This window comes from Corvus moneduloides, chromosome 4 (assembly GCF_009650955.1).
Source record: "Corvus moneduloides isolate bCorMon1 chromosome 4, bCorMon1.pri, whole genome shotgun sequence".
NCBI lineage: Eukaryota > Metazoa > Chordata > Aves > Passeriformes > Corvidae > Corvus > Corvus moneduloides.
In genome coordinates, this window is record NC_045479.1 from 33,472,629 (window position 1) to 33,489,868 (window position 17,240).

Genomic DNA, 17,240 nt, shown 5'->3' on the forward strand with positions numbered 1-17,240 from the left:
TCTAACTGAGGGACTCATTAATTATTTGAAACTGTGAAAACCTCCTCTCTGTCACAGTAAGAATGGACAAAACAGCAAAGAAAGTTTTCTTACTTTTTTTCCCCCTCCCCTCCTCTCTTTAGGAAAAGTTCATTTTCACAAAGCTTTTTCAGAAACTCTGCTTGAGGCAGAGGAGGCTGCATAATGTCCATAGTAACCACTCCCTTCTTTTTCAATGAAGGGTTTTAGCAACACAGAATCCTTGTCTGAATGGGTCAAAACCCAGCAGTCGTGGGTTGAAATAATAAGAGTACGGCAGAAAGAAACCAAGAAAAATTTTAATGATCCTGACACCTAAGTTCATATTTTATGAAACATAGTTTGTAGGATTTTGTCCAGGAACCTAGTGTAGCCAAAGGCTACACTAACAGATGTCCATCCTTCCTTTCCCTCATTGTAAGCATCATCTTCTCTTAGCCTGTTACTGTGTCAATGCTCTTATTGCTGTGACAAGCCTATGACCCTATATGTCAGCCTATGAATCATGAAGGATTTGCAATTCCAGTGAAGGGTGTCCTTGACATTTATCTTTTTCAACAAAATGAGACAGTACCATTTTTCTCCATCATGAGTCCTTGTGCCAGCTGACCTGCAGAGAATAGGAGAGAAGTTGTCTCTTAGCATGAAAACATTAGCAAAATCATCAGGCAATGTCCATTTCTCTAATTCTGTTGCTCAATGCCAGCCATGAATATGCATTTAAGGATACAATCATAAAGAACACTTTCATTTCCATTTTGTTTATATGAAATTAGAAAATATTTCTATAGTATGGAGAGTAGCTATCCTCTGTTATCCAGCTTCCATGTCAGATTAGGGAATTTTTCCTATTTAAGAATATCTTTTCAAATAGCTGCATGTTCAATACATTTCAGAGTTTTCAAAGGAAACACAAGTTCACTGTTATTGCCATCAACACGAGTTTTAAAAGCAACTTTAAAACTGTTGGGGTTGCTTCTATAACAGTAACCAAAGGTAATACTTTGAAATAAAATACTCTATTCAAAAAGAGAATGGTACATTATTATTACAGTAGTAAGAAATATAATACTCATTAATAAGATTTTATGTCTTGAAAATCTCTTTCTCGCATGCACGCTTACTGTAAATGTGGATCAGAATAACTCCATGCTGTGTTCTTAAAGGGTTTTTTAAGAAAATGAAGGTGACATGGTATTTTAATTTCAGAAGTGTTGATTTTCCTTGTTTCTGATACATATACTATAACCTGAAAATTACTCTGGAACAAGAAATAGCACCATTTATTGTAGAGATACTTAATATAGGCAGTAAATTTAAGGCAACACTATGAATATAAATTTATTAGCAAGTTTAGATCTTTAAAAAAAAAAAGTATAAATATCTGAAACATACTCTGGCAGCCTCATTTCAACAGACTCACAGTGACATTTCTTATTTTTCATTGATTTCCAACTGAAGTTGGGAGAGAGCTTAAGTGAAAAGGAAGAGCATTTATGCACAGATACTAGATTACCTTTAAGTCTGTGATGAGTTAAATGTCTATCCCTTCTCTACAGGAATCAGATATGCAATCTGCAGAGCTCACCATGAGTACAGAAAAAGAACAGGTTCCTATCTCAAGTAACCTATAACAGTATATAAAATAAAGATGTACTTGATTCTGACTACTTGCTCAGAACATTAAATAGCATCTTTCACAGGACTTCAAGAAAGCTGATAGAAACTTGATTTTCTTCACTTATCCTTCCTCTCATTAAACAAAATATTAATTTTGTCCTTTGGTATAAAATTACATGCAAAAAAATCATCTTTTGTATGAACAAGCTCCTGTGTCCAGTTGTAGCCACTTGTCAGACAAAAGAGTCAAAGATATCAGGCCTGCTACTACCACGTGTCAGGGAAGAAGGAATATTATCTTAGCTTATTTCAGGGTATGTATTTGCCAAAGTAATGTCAGTAAAATTAAAAAAAAAAAAAAGAGATCTCTGTTTTTAGTGTGTTTTCAACTTCTGTGTTGAGAAATTGTAAGAAAAAAAACAAACTTAACTGTGCTGCAAATAAAAAGTGGCAACATCATTTTTCCCTATGGAAAGCAATGGTTTCCAATTTTGATTTGTATATTTAAAATGAAGGCCAAGTCTCTTCCATTGAGGTAGGTTTTAGAAATGAACAGACTGAAGCCTTGCAGCTTTTTGTGCCATATTACTTTTGCACTCTGAATTAAATTCTATTCTATTTACTTTGAGTTTTATATTTCAGTCAGCGATATTAATTTTTACTTTTCTGTTCTTTTCAATTTTTAGGTATTCAGGTTTTTGTTCATAATAATATTTCCAACCACTTTACTTTTAATTATGTTTCCAGTTTTAACTGCACATCATTTCACTTAGGTCAACTTTCTTATACATTCTGGATTTCTTTGAAGAGCCTTTAGTTCTGAAATAAATCTGCTTCTTTTTATTTCTTTCTTCCCTTGTAAATTCTGCTCAATTTATTCTAGCCAGTCTGGTCCTGATTTATGTTTCATTTATTTACATTTCATTATTTTCACCTTTTAAACTTTTTTCGCCCTGTGATTTCTCATTTTCTGATTCTTTTCAACTGCTTGCAAGTACCTCCCCCACACCTATTAAAAAGCCTTGGTTTTTATTGTTTTAGCTTTTTTCCCCCATGCTGAAAGAAGTCTTCCTTCAAATATTTTTCTTTTTTTTTTTAAACATACTTTGGTTTATTTTCACCTTCTTTGCCCAGTCCTTGTAAAACCAGTTGAAAACTGATGCTCTTTAAAACATGGCTTGTGATTTTCCTATTATGTTCAGCACCTAAGATAGCTATATTTTCTGTAACTAACACTTTGAAATGATTTAGAGTTTTATTGACATCTCATTTTACAAAAGAGAAAAGAGAGGGTGGGAACACATCAGTCGCAGACTGGTATGTTTCCTCTCACATTTAACTATGTCAAAAATGAAAAAGGAAATGAAGATCTGTTTTGCTCTGTAGTAAGACTGGCCCCAACGTGGAAAGAGAAAAAAGGACCTTTTATAAAGGGAGATGTCTGATAAAAATCATGGTGGAATATTGAAAATAACATTAAAGGCAACATTTTGGCTCTAGTACTCTTTTTTCCAAGCTGTTAAAAATGAGACAAAAATGTAACCTTGTTCTCTGTTACATTTCACATTTTTTGGAAAAGTCCTCTTGATTGAGACAAAAGTCTTATCTCATATTTCTGTTTTGCAAATCTATTTTCTATTTCAAGACAGAATTTTATTAACTATTTCTGAAGTATAATAAGCTTTTGTTCTGCACATAATACAGTACTATATTTCTTTTACATTTCAGTTTCACACCATTTGAAAAGGGTACAGCTTTTAAAACTGAACCTGGAAATGCAATGGTGAATACACATTGATGGGACAGAGTAAAATGTTCAAATTCCAATTTATTTTACAGTACACAAAAGGGATCCCTGGGTTTTTGTTCAGATTATATTTACACAATGACATCTGGAGTATTCAATGACTTTCACAGGAAATTCCTGTTCTCCTCTATATTCTCTTTGTTTTAGCTTGTCTTGTACTGTCAGAATCTGTCTCTCTCTGATGTAAAACAGGTGAATTATTTAAGCATTTTGATCTTTAATCTTTATTAGCATGACATGGTTGATGCACAGGTGTTCCCAAAGCTACAGTATTCATCAAAGTTATATTGCTTGGGTATGGAAACATGATTTATCCAGCCTTCATGCCATGAGGCAGAAGGGTAAATGTATGTTGATGACAAATCATTATATGAAATCCTATCTTTTGCAGCCTTCTGTAATAATGTACATTGCTTTATACAGGATGACTCCCAAATTGATTCCACATTAATTGCCTTCCCAATTCACAACACAAAGCAGAGATAAAATCTGACTCATTATCATAATTTGACCAGAAGTACCTGTCCAGACCACACAGTGAAATGTTTCTCAGGGTCAAAACAGGAAAGGGTTTTTTTTTTGTAGGATTTAATATTTGTACTTTCATAAACTGAGTTACTGTTGGCCTTTAAATGTTTATTTAAGAAAGAAATAAATTAAATCATTACTTCTTTTATAGCTGCAAAGTACAGACTTTAGCCAATACAAGCTTCTTCTGTGGACTTCAGATAATTACATAATCTAAACCCTCAGAAATCTCTTTGCTTTCTAAGGCAAAATATTTACTTATAGTATTTACTTTAAAACAAAATGAAACATGAAATTGGTGGTTATGTGCTCTAAAAATTTCAATATAATAACTTGCATTTTTCCCCCTCCTTTTTAAAACCATATTTTCCCTGAAGTGTTTCAGCTGCAGAGAAATAAGGAGAAAGGTTCAAAAGCACTTTAAAAATTCAGAATAGAATTGCAGAACATGAAACCTTATTATCCTGGCCACCACTGTCATCAAATCCTTTAAAAACTATGTTTGATGGCAGAAAGATGGGTAAGTGGTTGCTCATTTGGGTGGACAGCCGAAATCACACAGTATTTGGTTTATTATTGGTGCTAAGAAATATTTTCTATCAATGTTTATTCAATAGCTGAATTAGTTTTCAATTAAATGAAAAGACCATATGCTTCCCTCAACCTCTTTTGACCAACACAAGACTTTGGCAAGAATTCTGACTCTAGCCAACACATACACAAATTTCTGAATTTTATGGACAAAAATGTCCATGTTTCAGTTTCCTAAAGAAGAAAAATCAGTGTTTGGGGTTTTAGGTTTGACCAAAAAAAAAAAAAAATCCCATTAAAAATTGTTGAGGAAAGAGTGAAATATGCTTATAGGGAACCTTCTCCATCTTTACTTTCCAATTAACACCAGTTTTTTGCAAGTGGTTGAGTTTATAAAAGTATGCAAGTAATGAAATTACACCCTGTAGACTGACATTGGAACTTGTTCAATTTCTCAGTTGTTTTAGCTGAAATTCTGAGACTTGCACATTTTTATTACTGATTCACACTATTTAATAAACATTTGCATTTTATTGACCTGCCGAAATTTGGTTCCTATACCATTATTAACAATTATGTAAAATTCACATTATTCTGCTGATATATGTAAGTTCTATATTAAGAGAATAAATCATCACATGTGCAATTAGTTTCCTTTAGTATTGTCAGACTTACAGAAATTTCATAAGGGTAAGCCTACTTCAAGGATAAGGACTTGCACAGGTCTGAGTTCACAGGCCAACAGATGCTAAATAAATGAAACTATATATGTTTTCATATTAAGAGATATATTTCATGAGGTTATTTAATAACCAATCTTTGTAAAACATGCAATATAATAAAAAATATGAGTTAATCACTTTGCCCCCGTATTTCATCTGACGGAATGTGTGCAATTACATGGATTACACAGAGGAATGATATTTTCACTCCTGAGGGTATCCATATGAGGTTAGGGTGTAAAATAGTACTAAGCTCGCTCTTCTGTGGCTTTGGTTACTTCTCATTCACGTACTTTTCAGAAGTAGCTCTGTACTAAACAGAAAATATAAACCATAACAGCTATGTAAACAACTGTTCCACTGTCCACATCTTCAAATATAAAGGCTTCTTCAAGATGACTAGGGACAGAAGATGTCAAGGAAGAAGCAATGGTTAAAAAATTAAATGTCTATAATTGATCAGACTAAAAGTTCTACCTGAAACTACTCATTTGCTTAACGCTGTCTTAAGGTAATAAAAACCACATAATAAAACATGTAAATTCAATATATTACATAAGAACTCATCTTGAAAACTCTTTGCCTTATGTTTCTATATGTTGCATAGCCACAAATGTACAGCCAGATGGACAGAAAGATAAACAGAAGCATAAACCAGAGACTCTCAGTGAAGGAATAATGTAACATCTCAGCAAGAGAGAGTTCAGTGGAAAAGTAAAAATATTAAAGAAGAAAAAAATCTGGATAACATGAAAACTGGAGTTTGAATTTTAGTAAGGGTTCCAGCAGAGATGGAAAACTAACTGTATTACATTCCTGCAGAACAGCATTGCCTGTTCTTTTGCTGGTTGCTCCAGATTTCACTTACACTAAAAAATTGGAAAAAATAAGTTTTTGCTCAAGGGCAGATTTCTGAGTGACAAAGTGATACAGGAAGTGCTGTTAATTTTCTTCTCTGAACAGCATCCCATTGTGCCAGAGATGCAGTACTAGAGTTTCATATAAAAATGGAAAAACACTATTTTGTTTTTCATAGGAATTTTTGTTTTTTGCTGTTCATTGGTGATATAACATTTATTAAAGAGGGCAAAAATATCCACTTTGTTCTAAGGAAAGTGTAGATGGTTTCTCTGCATTATTTATTAAATGAATTTACTAATTTAGAGTCATGTTCTTAAACACCTCAAGATGCAAGTCACCATGAAGACATTCAGCAGGGTTCTAACTTCACTGGTTTCAAGGAGGTAAAACATCAATGCTACAAGAGCATTCTCTTTGAACAGCTCTCTAAAAGCTGACTTCAAACCACTGTACCTGACCATTCATCACATTGTGTATGAAGGACATACTACAGGGTACACAGGGCACCCCATTTATGCTAATGAAACTTTGTGTCAGGACTATCCCAGAGATCACCCTTACCAGCCTAGTTTCTAGCTAGACAAGAAATTCCCCAGTATCAAACCATCTATGTTTGATGTGCTGCAACAAGGTCAACAGTAAAGAAAGAAGGGGCTTTCAAAGTAACTACTTTGTAGAAGTTGGTTTGGTAGGAATGTGAGTTGAAAAGGTGCTTAGCTGTATGTGACTAGGAGAGCAAGGTATTAATGTGTTGGTGGATAGAGCATGCATGACATCACAGCTCTAGCATCAGATGTCTTGGCAAGTTTATGAAAAGATTGTGCAACATCTGGATTGGATAAGAGCTATTTACTCATAGGAGTAATACCACACATGGATTAAAAAAGTGAGACACAAGAGTGCTGTTGCAGAGAGTGCAAGAGCACACCATAATAAACACTTTGTGGACTGGCTTTTTACAACAAACTTCTTAAATCCAAGCAGATGAAACATCTTACACAGTTATCTGTGGGGCTACCTTGGATTCCCTTCAAAATCAGCCTAAAAGACTTATTTATGAGTAATGATCTGTTGGAAGCTTAGTGGAGAGGTAACACAGGAACATCACAGCTGGACTTCAACTGACGGAGTCAGAAAGTACCATCTGTACCAATCATAGCAAACAGGTCTATAATAGTCACTGGATTTGTCTTTGACCCCTGGTCTTGCCCCTTCTCACTCAGCTGATTTAAGCAAACTTTAACTGTTTTTTCAAATACATACACAGTTTTGTGTACAGGAGAAAAACATGTTATTCAGACTTTTTGCAAAGCAGCCTCATTTCAACTGCTCTGTTTGAGTTAGCACCATTATTGTGTCACATTTTTTCTACCAGTATAAACTGAGAGTGCTCAAAAGAAGATTTATACTGAAACTTGAGATTTTACAGCCTTACTTTTAGCTTTACCTATAGTTTAGTTACCTAGTCATAACATGCCACTTCCATATAAATGTCAAAGCCATTCACACAGACCACTGAAGTTTGCATTACTCTGATTCATCCTGAGCTCCCCTCACTTCTAGTTAATAAAAAAAAAAAATAAAACCAGCAACCCACCTCAGAAAGGAGGCAAAGATAAAACCCCCTCATGAGAAAAGGTGAAGAAAAAAGAACCCCAACAACTTCCTCACCACCACCACCCCTAAAACAACCCCAACAATTTCCTCACCACCACCCCTAAAACAACCCCAAAAATTTAACTGAGCTTCATTACCTAGTTAATAGCCACCTGCTTTTGGGATCTTCGTATATATATACATGGGACTATCCCTGCAAGGACCAATCAAGCTGGCCTCTTTGATTACAATTTCCAGCAGCTGTACAGGGCATAGCCTCTGAATCACCTGGTGCTGATTCACAGTGATTCATCACATCAGACAAAAGTAATAGTAACACAAAAAGAATTTATTTAGGAAGAGGAGTCTCTAGATACAACATCAGTGGCAAAAGAATACAACTGAAATAAATATGAAATGCAGGGCTTTTTAAAATGGGACAGCCAGATGCCTCTGCAGTATTTGTGAAATAGCCTCCCTGAGACACTTCAGGAAATGTCACCTGCCTAAAGATCTCCATCAATTCTGAAGACAAAACTTGCTAGAAGCTGCAAGATTTTTGGGATTGATGACTGGGCATCCTCTTCTAAGTTCTCCATAATCTTTTTTCATCCTTAACCTGGTTGCATGTCTAATATATGTATGTTTGAAGATTTACATCTTTATCTCTAGATTACTTTCTAGATTTTGATCATGGATGTAAATTCAGATTCCTTTGATGGCTCAGCTCACTTGAAAAAATGGTTATATTTTAACCAGCTGTAGAGTCTATATAACTGCAGGTATTCTTTTCATTTTTCTGAGAGGGGTTTGTTTGGTTTTTGTTTTTTTTTAATTGTTGACTGACTACTTCCTGCCAAGCCTGAGTGGTTTAATTATACCTCTAAGCCTTGTTAGAGCTGCTATTAACATATATTAAATATTTTATGTAAATCATTTACATAAGAAGCATTTAGCCAAAGTTCTGATTATCTGGTTTTGACTTTTTTCTGTAAAAGCTTTACTACAGAAGCTTTTAATGTTATTACCAAATGTGGTAATCATGCACTTTGTTGAGGCTACCTCACTGAACCTGCATCTCTAGGATTTGCTTTCTATTTAACCTCATGATATTCAACAAGGCCAAGTGCAAGGTCCTGTCCCTGGGCTAGGGCAATCCCCAATACTATTAGAGTCTGGGGAATGAAATGATTGACAGAAGTCCTGCAGGGAAGGACTTAGGAACACCGGTGGACAAAAAACTGGACATGAGCTAGCAATGTGTTTGCAGTCCAGAAAGCCAGAAAGTCCAGAAAGTATGCTGGGCTGCAGATAAAGAGCAGACTGATGGAGGTGATTCTGTCCCTCTGCTGCTCTCTTTTGAGACCCTACCTGGAGTGCTGCATCCAGCTCTGGGGCCTCCAAAAGGACACAGTCCTGTTAGAGCAGGTCAGAGGAGCACTTCCCCTTTGAAGAGAGGCTGAGAGCATGGAGGCCGTTCAGCCTGGAGAAGAGAAGCTTCTGGGAAGACCTTATTGTGGCCTTTTACTGCATAAAAGGGGCTCAGAAGAACGCTGGAGAAAGACTTTTTACCAAGGCATGTAGTGACAGGACAAGAGGCAATGGTTTAAACTGAAGAAGGGTAGATTTAAGTTAGATATAAAGAAAGAAGAGCATGCTGTTATCTATCACATATTCTCTGGGAAGTTTACAGCAATTAATGTTCCTAGTTCTGAGTTTCCACATTTTCAGAAGATGGTGTTTATGGCAACACAAGTCTGTAGTTTCTTATTTACTTTTGCTGCTGATCCAAGAAATGGAAGTAGTTAAGTCCTGTTTTTCTTGCAATTGTTTCTGGCAATGTCTTAATGCATCATTTGCTTTCTACAAACAACTGATGGTAATGCCTTCACGAGTAGTAAAAAATATTTTCCAAAACAAGAATACATTGTTGTGCAGTGAGATGGGATTTATTACCATTCTGTATATAGTAAGCAACTACTTTCTTTGAATGAATAGACTAAGGAAAAAAGTGCCATGGTTCTCAGCAGTGATAAATTTTTTATTAGCAGATTTTCTATGGAGATTGTGGGTGGTAGAGAGAATGACACTAATGTAACTGAGGAAGTACTAAAGGTACTTTATGTAGTTATCGAGTACTATTTCTTTATTTTCTCTGCACATAGTGGAAGGCCTATAGAGAGGAAGCAGAGAAATAAAGATAAAGAAATGTGAGATCAGACATGCTTATAAATGATTCTGTACATTAATAGGAAAGCTTATAATTCAAGCAACTTGTAGTGGAGGGAAGAGAACATCCTGAGTAAACATAAGTACATATTTATATATAGATAAACAGTTACGAATACAAAAACTAAGGTATCCTTAAAAGTTGCCATCCAGCTTCAAGGCAAATGCTTTGTATGCAATTCTACAATTGAAGATTTAGGTCCAAAAAGTGATGGGGCAAAACTTTTGAAAGATAAACCAATCAAAGGTTTATTAAACCGAAACTAGTGCATCTTGCTAAAAGAAACCATGAGCTACAAATCACCATAGGCTAAGACATTATCAGAAAAATGTCAGTATTTCCTTTTATTGTCTTTTTAAGCCTGACTTGTCCAGAAGAGGTCATTGAAAGATGTTGAATGAAACACAGATGTCGTTTTTACCATTTTGCATATCTCTGTGTTGTAATTTTGAATTCAAATATAATACAGATCAACACAGAATCCTTAGTTCCCAAGACCAATAGAAGTCACATAGTCCTTTTTTAACTCTTTCCAAATTCTTTTAAAAATAAATTCTGGGAAGAAGGTTAGAATGGTGATGAAGCAGGTTGAAAAGAATTTGGTTGCAGTCTGTATGAATGGGAACTGTTATATTTGATGTCCCAATAAAGAGCTCGCCTTTCTAAGCGTATATTACAATATACAGACACATATGTTAGTGCTCCATACAAACTGGAGGCTCTTCATTATCTAAATAAATCTTTGTAAAGGAGGCATTTACACCATGATATACTGGTCTTTAATGCTTGCTCATGCACATCCAGATCACCTCCTGACCACTTCCAGAGACAGTGACTGCACCATCTCCCTCTGCAACTTATGCTAATGCCTGAAATTTTTTTCAGTAAAAAAGTTTTTTGCTAATATCTAATCTGGACTTCTGGTAATTTAAGGCCATTTCCTTTCATCCTTTTGCTTGAGGCATGGCAGAAGAGATGGACCCCCACCTGGAGACAACCTCCTTTCAGGTATTTGTAGAGAGCGGTAAGTTGTCTCCTGAGACTTCTCTTCTCCAGGCTAAACAACCCCAGCTGCTCCTCACAAGATCTGTGCTCCAGATCTTCACCAGCTTTGTTGCCCTTCTCTAGAAATACTTCAGCACTTCAATGTCTTTTCTGAAGCGAGTGGCCCAAGACCGAACACAGGATTTGAGGTGTGACTTCACCGGGTACAGGGTGACAGTTGCTTCCCTGGTTCTGCTGGCCACACTATTCCTGATACAGGCCAGGATGGCATTGGCCTTCTTGGCCACCTGGACCCACTGCTGGCTCATGTTCAGCTGCCTGGCAACCAGCTGCCCCAAATCCCTTTCTTCTGAGCAGCTCTCAAGTCACTCATAACCAAGCCTGTAGTACCGCCTGGGGTTGTTGTGACCCCAGTGCAGGACTTGGCACCCATTTTTGATGAACCTCATACAGTTGCCCTCAGCCCATTGATCCAAGCTATCCAGGGCTCTCTGTAGAGCCTTCCTACCCTCCAGCAGATCAACACTCTCTCCTGACACGGTGTCATCTGTAAACTTACTGAGGATGTGCTCAAAGCCCTCCTTCAGCTCATCATTACAGATGTTAAATAGGACCAGCCCAATTCTGATCCCTGCAGAAGACTACTGGTGACCAGCCACCAACTGAATTTGGTTTCATTCACTGCCACTCTCTGGACCTGGCCATTCAACCAGTTTTTCACCTAGTGAAGAATACTTCCATCTGAGCCGTGAGCATCCAGTTTCTTCAGCAGGATGCTGTGGGAGACAGTGGCAAAGACCTTACTGAAGTCTAGACAGACATCCACTGCCTTTTCCTCATCCTAAGTGAAGAGCATTTCTCTGCATAGAGTTAGATAAATCAATTTACTTCAGGGATACACATATATAAGGCAGTTATATTGTAGGCAGAAGTAGGCAGAGATGTTTGAGAAACGGTACAGAATAATCAGTAAATGCAAGCACCTCAAGAAATAGTAGAGCTCATGCATTTGCAGTAGTGCACTTTCCATCTAGAAAGAAATTGTCCTTAAGCAGCGTAATTTTCCACAAAAATAAGACATGTCATCAACAATTAAATTTCAGGAGCTTTATGAAACTGATTAGGTCCATTTTTTAAATACTAAGGAAAGATACTTTAGTTTAAGCCACTCCAGGTTGATCATTTTTATGACAGAAATTTCATACATCCTTGTATTTTGTGGATAAACACATCCATTATTCTTTAGCAGGGGAGTTACTCCATTGACCAGATACTTTAAAACTCCTTTGTTTAATTGTCCTGGGAGCTTTATATATCATCTGTGACAAATGCACCTCCATGATTAGCACAATTGGAACACTTAATGAAAGCTAAACTGTTGTACCTTGGTGTACTTATGCTCAACTTCCAGTAAAGATAATAAAAATGTGACATTTCTTGTGACATTTTAAAACTTTTAAGAAAATATGGTTTAAAAGTACAGTGGGAAATACTTAAATTATTTTTAATACTATATGTCAAATGAGAGAGAATGAATTCAAATTTTTAATCCACTGGGCATTTAAAACATTTCAGGATGTGTCCTTATCCTATATTGGGATAAGTGACATTGTATACACAATGAAAAATAAAAATTTTGAAAGGTCAAATTTTCACAAGTCTTAAAAGGCTTAAAATTATCTAAAAAAACATGGGCATGTTAATGAATGTTAAATCTTATGGACTCATAGAATTTAAATTTTGGAGTTTTATTCCTTGCTTTCTGTGAACTTTCTTTGAACTTTCTTGAACTGTATCTTTCCACACTATATCTTCCACACTACTTTGTGTAAACCGATCTCATTCAGAGAGCTAACCATCAGAGAAGTAAAAGGTCAAAATCCAGAAACTATAAAGTAAAAAGAAAATATTAAGTTCTATGATGAAATATTTTATGTTTATTGAGCAGAAAGTCAGAACAATATAGGCAGGAAATGACTAAATGAACATCAGCAAAAAAATAATTTTAGCTTTTCTGACATAATTTTCTCTTTTACAAAACCAAAATGTTCACTAATTAAAAATGTTCAATTAAAATGAGACACATTTCAATCAGAAGAACGGTTCAGTGGGTTTCCAACCAGTTCCAAGCACAGCAACATCTTCTCTTGCACCTGAGAAGTCTTAACTTCTGGAATCAGCTCATGTCTGGAGCACCACTGCTCTGCACAGTCCAGTACTTTTGCCTTGGTGAAGAGTACATATCCAATACCTGAGCTGGCTCACTTAAGGGCTGTTTGCTATCTGTGTGTAGTGTTTCACTATGCTGTGCAGGCCTAGTAAATCTTTGTAATTAATTTGATCCCTTTTCTTTGGGCCCAGCATGAAAACAATGTTTCAAGATCCTTTTGGTTAGTTTTCCAAACGAGAGCTTATGACAAAATTACATTTGCAGAATTAGAGCCTTTAAAATATTTATCTTTTTGGAACATATTCTAATCAAAGCACATTCTACTTTTGTTCCATTTCTGTGCTGAGGTATTTATGATCAAAGCATGAGAGTTCTGGTATAGCTTTTTGAGCTGCAAGACACCTACTGGTAGAAGACAATTGAGCCAAAAATATTCACAAGCTTGCAAAGCCAGCCTCTGATGTCATATGCCCATGTCCTGAACAAAAACTAGAAAGTCAACATAGACTCCTATTGAATTTGATGAGCTTGGAAGTCCAATTGTAACTGAAGTATGTGTTCTGAGTCACATTAAAGGGAGACATGTTTTTACTGCATTTAAGCCAATAAAAATGCTTGCCAGGGTTATTGTTTTCATTTTGGAAAGTAGAGATATTGATATGCATTTGATAAGTAGAAGTTTAGACACCCAGTTTTAATTTAAGTAAAAGATGGATTGTAGAATGCCACTCTAATATTTGAAGTAAATGTATTTGACTTATTCTATTGCCAGTTGGCTAAGTCTGTATTGGTTTCTGAATATTCAGTGACAAAAAGAATTAAGGAGAAGGTACTACTGATCATGTTGGTCTCTTTACATTTTCAGAACATTTTATTGAAATACTGACAAAACTATCAACCTTGGAATCAAGGGAAGATAATTAAAACTAAGGAGTATTTAATAGAAACTATCAAAAGTATTTCCTTGAGGCACTAATTAGAAAGAAAAAAAAATATTTTTACCATTACCCTTCCTACCATCAATACAGGTCATATCTGTGGGATTTTTATGTTTTATATGACTGACTTGACACAATTATATACTTTTAGTATTCCAGCTCATAAACAGATTTATTACTATGAAGTGATTCCCAATGTGTGTCCTAATTTTGTCACAGTAAAACCTTTCAAGTTTTACTGTGGGGCATCTGGATGAAAGAAGGCTTTCGACTGATGCTGTGTTTTACAATTTAGTGTAAAAGCAAAAATCTCTTCATGGGGAAATTCAGTTTTGTTGGGAAAGAAAAATCAAGAATGGTGTTCACCTGAGACAAACTTTAACATCCCTACCTGTCTTTAAAACAAACATCCCCTCTTCCCTTGTAGCCTTGTAAGCATATCTGTTTTCTCTAGATAGTTTTATTTCAATAACATTGTTACTAAAGCTTCAAATTCTTACTATGGGGCAAAAGGTCTTCCAGGATAAAGCAACAGGATAAATATGTTGCAAAAATTAAGCATTGGTCTAGAAAGTCCTACTGTCACAAAGGAGATGAACATTGTCACTTTTGTGTCTAAATTGAAACATCCTTCCTCAAATGAGCATGCACAATTTATCATCCTGTTATTAGCTAAATATTATGCACGCCTTGCTTCCTTATCCTGTTACCACAAGATATGAATACAGGTTATGCTGCGCTTCAGATTTGCAGGGTTTTATCCCCTGTAGATTTTTCAGTATTCCAGGAAGAAAAATCCTTAGATATATGTATAGTTTTATATGTAGCTGTACATATGGGCTTACAGCACATACAGAATCCCTATATCTCACTTTCTCTTTCTGCTAGGTGGTATAAGATGTCTAAAGCCATGCAAGTCAAATAAGATCCTGGAGTAAACCTGCATATAACATATCCAATTCCTTTATGGAAGCAAAGCCAAGACTGACTCCTATCAGAAGAACATGCTTCACCATAAGGACTGTGTCATAAGATGCTATGTCTCTGCCTCCAGTCAGAGCTGCTTTGAGCCAAGAAGCTCCACAATGGTTTCAGAAAATTATTTGTTTACAAAAATTCTGTATGTCACAGGTCTATCTAGCAATCAAAACTTGCTTTTAGGCTTAAGGGGAAAAAAGCCTTTCAAGGCAGTGATGACTGGAAGCGCATTGTAACAATGCCATTCTTTAGAACAAGATAATGTAATTAGTGCTATTACTTAATAAAGAATCGTATTTTTAATGGGACCTTTAAAGGATGGTCTAGTTTTGCCTCTCATATCTCTTACAATAGGGTCTAATAGAAAAGCGCAAGTACTAGGGCTTCTTTTGACCTGATTGTTGCAATTCCTGGAGATGTATGACGGCCCATGGCTAGAGACTAGGCTAAGTGTTCTGAAAACAGGGTAAATAGGTTCTCTAGTGCTATAGTGATTGTAATTGGAGTGCATGTTTGCGTGTGTGTGTGTGTGTGTGTGTGTGTGTGAAAGGTCTTGGAAGGGGACAAGAGACATTAATCGGATGTAAAAAGACAAGCAGGGACACAGTAAGGAAGTGTTAGCTGGCCTGGCCAATCTCCAAGTATGGGGAGCATGAACTTAGACCGAGCTAATAATTTTCAGATATCTTCTATTCCTAAAAGGGAAGGGTTTTAAAGGGGAATTTTTAAGAAGAAATTGGGATACTTTTATGAATGTTTACAGGAAATTACTCCCAAGAGTAACAAGCAGCAAATATATTTTTAAAAAACCCATCAGTGGTAATGGAAACAAAGTTTAATGACCAGCTGAAAGAAGATACTGACCTACTAAAACTGAGAAAAGAAAGTGGCAAGGATAAAAATCTCAATCTCATTTTAATTACAGAGGCCATCAGAATATGCTAGAGGCCATAAAGAGGGTGAAGACAGGGATTGGATTCAAAAGAATCACGGAATCAATTCGTTTGGAAGCAATCTTTGAGATCATCAAGTCCAGCACCACCTTGTCAATTAGACCATGACACTGAGTGACATATCCAGTCTTTTCTTAAACACCTGCAGGGACAGTGACTCCACCACTTCCCTGGGCAGCCCATTCCAATGACCAATCATCCCATCTGTGAAGAAACTCTTCCTAACATCCAAACTAAACTTCCCCTGGTGCAGCTTTAGACTGTGTCCTCTTGTCCTATTGCTGGTTGCCTGGGAGAAGACTGACCCTCACCTGGCTACAGCCTCCTTTCAGGGAGTTGTACAGAGTGATGGGGTCTCCCCTGAACCTCCTCTTCCCCAGTCTGAACAACCTCATCTCCCTCAGCCGCTCCTCACAGCAATTGTGTTCCAGACCCTTTACCAGCCTTGTTGTCTTCCCCTGGACATTCTTCCTAAATTGAGGAGCCCAGCACTGGGCACAGCACTCAAGGTGTGGCCTCACCAGTGCTGAGTACAGGGGAAGAATCACTTCCCTGGTCCTGCTGGCCACAGAATTTGCCTTCTTGGCCACATGGGCACAGCTGTCTGTCTGCTGCTGTCAGTCAGTACCCTCACATCCCTTTCTGCCTGGCTGGTGTCCAGCCACTCTGTTCCAGCCTGTAGTGCTGCCTGGGGTTGTTGTGGCCCAAGTGCAGGACCCAGCACTTGGTCTTGTTGAACCTCATATCACTGGATTCAGCCCATGGATCCAGCCTGTGCAAGTCCTTCTGAAGAGCCCTCCTACCTTCCAGCAGATCGACACTCACACACAACTTGGCGGCATCTGCAAATTTCCTAATGGTAGACTCAATCCCTTCATCCAGATCATTAATTAAGATGTTAATCAGGATTGGGCTCAACACTCATCCTTGGGAGACACCAGTAGTGACTGGCCACCAACTGGATGCAACACTATTCACCACCAGAAGAATTATATGAGCATGCAGACCTTTTACCAAAGCAATCTTCCCAAATATTAGGAAGACAGCAGATTCTAAAATAATTTTGGTGAAACACTGAAGCATGTTCTTATATGCATGCAGTCTTTCAGAATGATGTATTTTAGTGCAAGAGCAAGGAGGCGCACTTGAGATTTGTGCATGTAATACATTGGCTCTGCCTTCTCCTCACCTTCTGTATCCCACAAAGCTCAATTTTCAATGAAGTAGAAGTGTCACTGTTGGAATGCACACAAGAACCAGAATATAGCACAATTTCATATCTG

At 36.8% G+C, this 17,240-nt stretch overlaps 1 long non-coding RNA gene across 1 annotated transcript; it reads right to left on the reverse strand.

Annotated features, from left to right (window-relative positions):
* Nucleotides 1–491: 491 nt before the first annotated feature.
* On the reverse strand, nucleotides 492–16,402 carry LOC116443151. Its single transcript, XR_004239752.1, has 3 exons — nucleotides 16,044–16,402; nucleotides 9,551–9,556; nucleotides 492–502 (listed from the first exon to the last, which is right to left on the reverse strand). It is a non-coding gene; the product is annotated as an uncharacterized LOC116443151 (long non-coding RNA).
* Between the last annotated feature and the right edge of the window lie 838 nt (nucleotides 16,403–17,240).